This window comes from Mandrillus leucophaeus, unplaced genomic scaffold, assembly GCF_000951045.1.
Source record: "Mandrillus leucophaeus isolate KB7577 unplaced genomic scaffold, Mleu.le_1.0 Scaffold1086, whole genome shotgun sequence".
NCBI lineage: Eukaryota > Metazoa > Chordata > Mammalia > Primates > Cercopithecidae > Mandrillus > Mandrillus leucophaeus.
Window position 1 is genome coordinate 107633 of NW_012099054.1, and position 6727 is coordinate 114359.

Consider the following 6727-nt stretch of genomic DNA (forward strand, 5'->3'; position numbering starts at 1 on the left):
TAATAATGTCTACCACATAGAATCATATTATGTCTTAATAATAAGTAGTTATATTATTATTACCTGGCACATAGAATGTGCTTATTAACATGTGCGCTTAAGTAGACCATTAGTCATTTTTTTTATTCCATACATATTAATACCTCATTCAAGTTATATGGAAATAGTGGGCTGTTTATGTGAAAAGACATGGCATTTCATTTTTATGCAAGTCTTTTTTTTCAGATTATAGGTACTAGGGAATATAGTTTTTGATGATTTTGTATTAAAAAGGAATTCTTCATTATGGCCTAAAAGACAGATTGAGGTAAATCTCATATATCATTACTGTAAGCTGTCCATTAAAGTTTATAATCAGAAGCTTGATTATTTAATTGCTAGGACATTCAGCATATGTATTGTCAAAATATTTGTGAGTATCTTTTTAGGGTATGATCATCAAAAGGATCTTTATGGATATAATCCAATGCAAGCAATTTTAGAAAATTTTACCGATTTAACTAATCAATATCAAACAGTGGGGATACATATGAAAAAAAAATTTGTTTTCTAACTCAAATTTATTAACTCCCTTGTCAGCCTAGTTAGAAATTTTCCAAGCAGAAATGCTAATATTAAATGTACTAGCTTTCCTACTGAAAGCTACTCAGGGCCCTCTTGCAACACTAGCATCAATTTTTAACAAGCATTGGCAGAATTTTTCATTATTGTGAGATGGGTAGCAGATGATCTACAAATGTTTTTCCAAATTTGCATACCTAGAGAAGTTTCAGTACAGTAATTTGTAAACAATGTTGATACATATAGTACTTCACAATACTTTGCATGATAACATCATTTATTCAGTTAAACTAATTGCATGGCTTTGGAACAAAGGTACTATGAATGGGAGGAAACTGGGAAAACAGAGTATGAGAAATTGCTCTCAGTTGCAGAATAACTCATTTATCAGGCTGAACGTCCAGTGCAAATAATGCAGGGACTTAGCAGACGATATTCTATATTCCACAGCACAAATTCTTTCCTTAATTACTAATTTTTCTCTCATGTTCATTGAAACATTCCTCATTCCAGAAAATTATTTTTTTATGGATCAGTCACATAAGCCTCAATTCTCATCAGATGTTTAAAATACAATTAATATATAATTGATTGAAATAAAGCTGTTGACTTCCAATTTATTTTGCATTTTGGACACATTTTATTTTTTAAAAATCTCCATTGCCTTATTTTTAAGTGGACAATTTTGTATTTATTTACATTAGGTTACAGGAAACCTATATTTGCATTAAGCCCTTATACACTCACACACATACACACTCACACACACACACTTTTGAAATCTAAGTTCATACTTATGCAGAATCACTAGTAAATGTTGTGCCTGGCTAGATGAAAATTCTTATTGACATTCATTTTCTAATATCAGATATGCTAAATTGCCAACATTACATAGTACCTAAAGTGACTAAGACTATGCATCTAAAGCACATAGTGTTCCACAAATTCTAAATGAGGAATCAAGAGACTAAGGATCTTGATCTCATTTTACCAATAACTATGCCATTCTGAACAGATTTTGTTTGTCTGGGAACTCAGTTTTCAAATTGGCAAAATAAGATGGTTGGAATAAACGATCTCTAAGTTTGACCCAAACTTTGGAATATGTTTCTGTTTAGTGGGAAATTGGTTTGGTACATGGCATGATCTCATCACTTTGTATGCTGCGTCTAGTTATTAAAGATTTAGGGCTAAAAATTGCTTGTAAAAATGTGTAAATATAAGCATCTGTTATTACCCCCTCTACCAAGGGAAAAAACTCAGTGTACAGAAATAATTTGTTTAAAATGTTGTTTGTTTTCATCTAGATAAATAATAAAGTATTGAAAATTTTATTCCCAAGTTATCTTGAAGGAGTTCACGTACACTTAACCAGGTAAAATTATGCTCTAAGTCTAGTTTCAAATTTTTTCTATTAGAAATTTAAAATACAATTGATACTAAAATACTTTGGTGGATGAAATAAGAAAGACCAATCTATACTCTTTTCCAGTTGCTAATTCATAGGGGACTTATTTTTTAAACATATTTGCTTTACTATAAAAGATGAAGAGTCTTATTCCATGTTTTCCCTTTTATCATTAATCCATAAATGAATTAAAATGGTTTTGAAGCCTAAAGCTGGAAGTTTCAACAAATTTTTAACTTCATCTATTATTTATTTATTGTTTTATTTTCTTTTTCTTGTGTATTCCAGTGGTTCATTTTGCCAGAGGGATAGTGCAAGCATAAAGTTAGGCATTGCTTAAAACTAAAATATGAATTTGAATGTTGCTTTATTTCTTTCAATATCTGGATGAACAAAGAACTGACTTGATTCTAGTAATACAGATTAACCCAGTCAGTGGAAATCTTGGCAAAGTTACTCATTAGTTGTTCCACCTGCATGATTCAGTTGCCTTAAGTATTACATAATGATCTTTAAAAAAAAACAACGAAATCATTGTTGATTAAAAGAACTTTATATTTGTGTAAAGTGAACAGCAAAAAAAATGTCTCTGGCTATTTGTTTTATTTAACCCTAATTAAGAAATTAATAATTAGGCAAAAGAACTACAGTAGGTAGTTTCTGAAAGACAATCTAATCTACAAAACGACATTAAAAACTGTTACTTATTGAAGTTTAGTATTCTTTACTGGCCTTTCTTGATTGTTGACTTTGAAGAACTTACACAGAACATAAAAGAATCAAAGTTAAAAACAAATTTGGAAACAATACTTTTGACAAATGTATTTTATATTTTTAATATTTATATACATAGTTTTTTGTTGTTGTTGTTGAGACAGAGTTTCGCTCTTGTAGCCCAGGCTGGAGTGCAATGGTATGATCTCAGCTCACTGCAACCTCCACCTGCCGGGTTCAAACGATTCTGCTGCCTCAGACTCCTGAGTAGCTGGGATTACAGGTGCATGCCACGACGCCCAGCTAATTTTGTATTTTTTTAGTAGATATAAGATTTCACCATATTGGCCAGGGTGGTCTTGAACTCTCGACCTCAGGTGATCTACCCACCTTGGCTTCCCAAAGTGCTGGGATTACCGGCATTAGCCACCACACCCTGCCTAATTTTGATGATATTTTACATGAAAAAATTATATTCAGTGTAAAATATACCATATCTTTTCTTTTTGTGGATAAATTTCTCACAAGTAAAAAATTGTAAATCTAAACCGAAAAAATCTCAGATCTGTATCATTCTGTAACTTGTTACCCAACCCAATCTCTATGTCGTAAGTTAGTTATAAGATATAATTAGGCTATTTCTTGTGAACCCTGTTAAAGATGCCTTTCTTTATCAATACATTGATTAGTTCTTTTAATTAAAATATTTATAAAAATATAAGATCTCAATTAAGAAAGATAGAACTTACAATATAGAAAAAACAAATATAGGTTTATAAGTAGTTCATATAAGCATTTAGGCATACCTTTATGTCTTTCTAATAGAGTAGAAATAGCCCTGTTTTTAACTTTGAATGCATACCTAAAGTCACATACACGCGCGCGCGCACACACACACACACACACCCCTAAACAGTGGCACTAAGAAGCTTATGGCCTGGCACTCTTTGCTAGTTCCTACAGAATTGCCTCACATGTGAGATCAATAATGATATAAAGGCTGTTCTCTGTAGACTGGGGCTCAAGACCCCAGAGATTTGATACAACTCAATATGTCTCCTGATGTAGTTAAGGTTTCAAGTTTTAAATATATCAGTTATTGTAGTTTACTAAGTTAGAAAGCTAACTCCAATTTCTCAAAATTTCTCAAAATTATCCCATGCTATTCTACACAGCAAATGACTTTGAGGGATGTAGCAATGTCCCAAAAGATTGACCAAAAATAAACTGCCTATTATTTTAAATTATAACTACTGTTATATCTTTGTATTACTATAATTTGGCGTAGGAGTATGCACTCACAATGAGGAACTAAATTTTTGTAGAATGGAATTCTCCAGCTCCACTTTTTGCTAATTCTAGCCTCGTTCAAAATTACGAATTTGATAATTTATTGATTACATTTTTATGTGTACATCTCAACTCATATTCTTCTGTAGAGAATTCTTTGTATTTTTGTTTGTTATTGTCTAGAATTTTTTTTCTTAAAATATGGGAATATTCTACCTAAAATAGCTTGGATTTCTTCTTCAGTGATTTTATTATTACAGCCATTACATAAGTCATGACAGAACATAAAATGCTAAAAGAATTTGAGCGTTAACATGGTGTGATTGTGGACATGTTAAATATTCTGTCTCTTCAAAATGCTCTATGAAGTGTTCTGAAAATTGTCTTTTCAGTGTCAGCGAGATTGTTTTACTGAAATCCTTTGATATAGATAGGGAAAAGATGTCTTCTGGGATTTAAGATTTAATATTCACGTTTAAACATTTCTCTGCACACATTAAAAGACTTGCATGGCTGCGTTAAAACACTTGCATGGTTACTGAATTCAAGTCAGTAATTTTGATTCTTAGGATAGTTCTTATGAAAGCTACTTTGAAAGTTTTGAACACTTAAACTAAAAGGATGCTCATTATGCTATTGATTATAAGAATGAGGAATGATATAGACAATTAGAATGTGAAACAGTAGTAACAAAGATTAGTTCGTAAATATACATTAATGAAATACCATAGAATAATTAAATGTTAAATGTTTGGAAAATATTTTCTCTATTTTAAGTAACCTAGTTCTTAGGCTATTTTATTGACATGAAATATATATGCAGAAAAATGGTGGATAGTCTATGAAATACACATTTTAATTGGCTGTGGCAGATTAAAGATGGCCCCAAACTCTTTGACATTTCTCCCATTGAGTGATGGTATCTATTTCCCTCTCCTCCTGAATCTGGGAACACTTTGGGCCTACTTTAATTATAGAATATTAGATGATTATACATCTGTTTTCCATTCCAGACTTTAAGATACTGACAGCTTTTCCATTTCTTTTTCTGGAATGCTTGCCCTGAGGGAGATCACCTGTATTACCTGTCACCTGCTACGTATATAGTCCAACTACCCTGACCACCCTGTTGTAAAGAAGCCTAACTAGCCATGGGGATACACTACATGAAAAGACAACACACACACACACACACACACACACACACACACACAGAGAGAGAGAGAGAGAGAGAGAGAGAGAGAGAGAGAGAGATGCTCAATTAGCCCTCAATACTTCCAGACATCCCAACAGGAGCAAGACATGTGAGTGAAGCAGGCTTTAGGTGATTCCAGACCCAACTACCATATAACTGCATTGCATGAAGGACTCCAAGATATAATTAGCCTGCTGATTTGGATGTGTCTTTTTATGAAAAGAAAGATAGATAAATAAGTGTATGGATATTTACCTTTTAAAAAATCAGTTCTTTCTAAATTCTCACAAATAAAGTATTTGTTAATAGTAAATATATTATTTAAAACATCTCTTTAGTTATCAGAGAAGTTGACAGTTACAATATATTATCGCCTCACTTTGAGTTTTAAGTGTAACTCTGTCAGGCTTACTTCATGTCAGTTTTATGTATTGAAAACTGGACTCACTATAGATATAACTCAGAGTTTGACATAATATTTCCTCTATGGCCACAAGCTATTATAAGGGACTAGTTAAGGTTAGTGTTGACATATCTTTGATTTTTTAAGAAAAGTTCATATATAATTTTACTGTTTACTGTTACTGGATATATGAGAGATACTGATTAAAAAGATCTATTAAAATAGATCTTTATTAAAACAACTAATTCTCTTCCAGGTACTTTTCTAAGCACATTAAACATATTTAATTATTAGAGACAGCTGTTAACTTAAGTACTATTACTTCGTTCATTTTACAAATCAAAAATTGGGGCTCAGAGTAATAAAGTAACTTGGAAAAGATCACACAGCTCATAGATAGTGATTTCAACTCATATGAGTATGGATATTCTGCAGTTCATTAGCCTAATTTTGAATGCTGATTAAATCTCTATGTCTTACTGATTTCTAAATTGGGAAAGTGACAATAATCTACCTCACAGGATTGATGCGAGGTATGAGAGCTTTGTAGGAATCTACCTTTAAGTAGCATTTTTCATTTGTGTACTATTGCAGGAAGGATTAAATTAGTTAGAAATAATGCACGTGGAACAGATTCCAGAAGTAGATCCACAGCAGATAATGTTAATAATAATGAGAAAAAATGCTTTAAACAAGATATCAGAAAGGTTCAGAAGAAGAAAATAGCACTTCAATGTTCACAATAATTGTTTCTTAAGTAATTGCAAGCTAATACCATGGGAAAAATCTATTGAACTAGTTACAGGGATAACTGAGCCCTAGGTCAACCAGTTTCTAGCCATGTAAACTTGGAAAAGCCACTTCCCTTTTATATTTTTTATTCTCTTATAAACAAGACACAAAACTTACGTTCGCTACCACACAGGTTGGCAATACGGAATATGTACATGTATACACAAACATGTACACACACACACACTCTACATAATGTATATTATATACAGTTATATAATACATAATAGAGCAAATTATGAGAATATAAACATTTATAATAAATACATAATATACTATTTTAAATATAACTTAAATAGAATATATTTCTAAAATAAATAAATACAATAAAATATAAAGTAATCATATGTTATATTAGACTTCA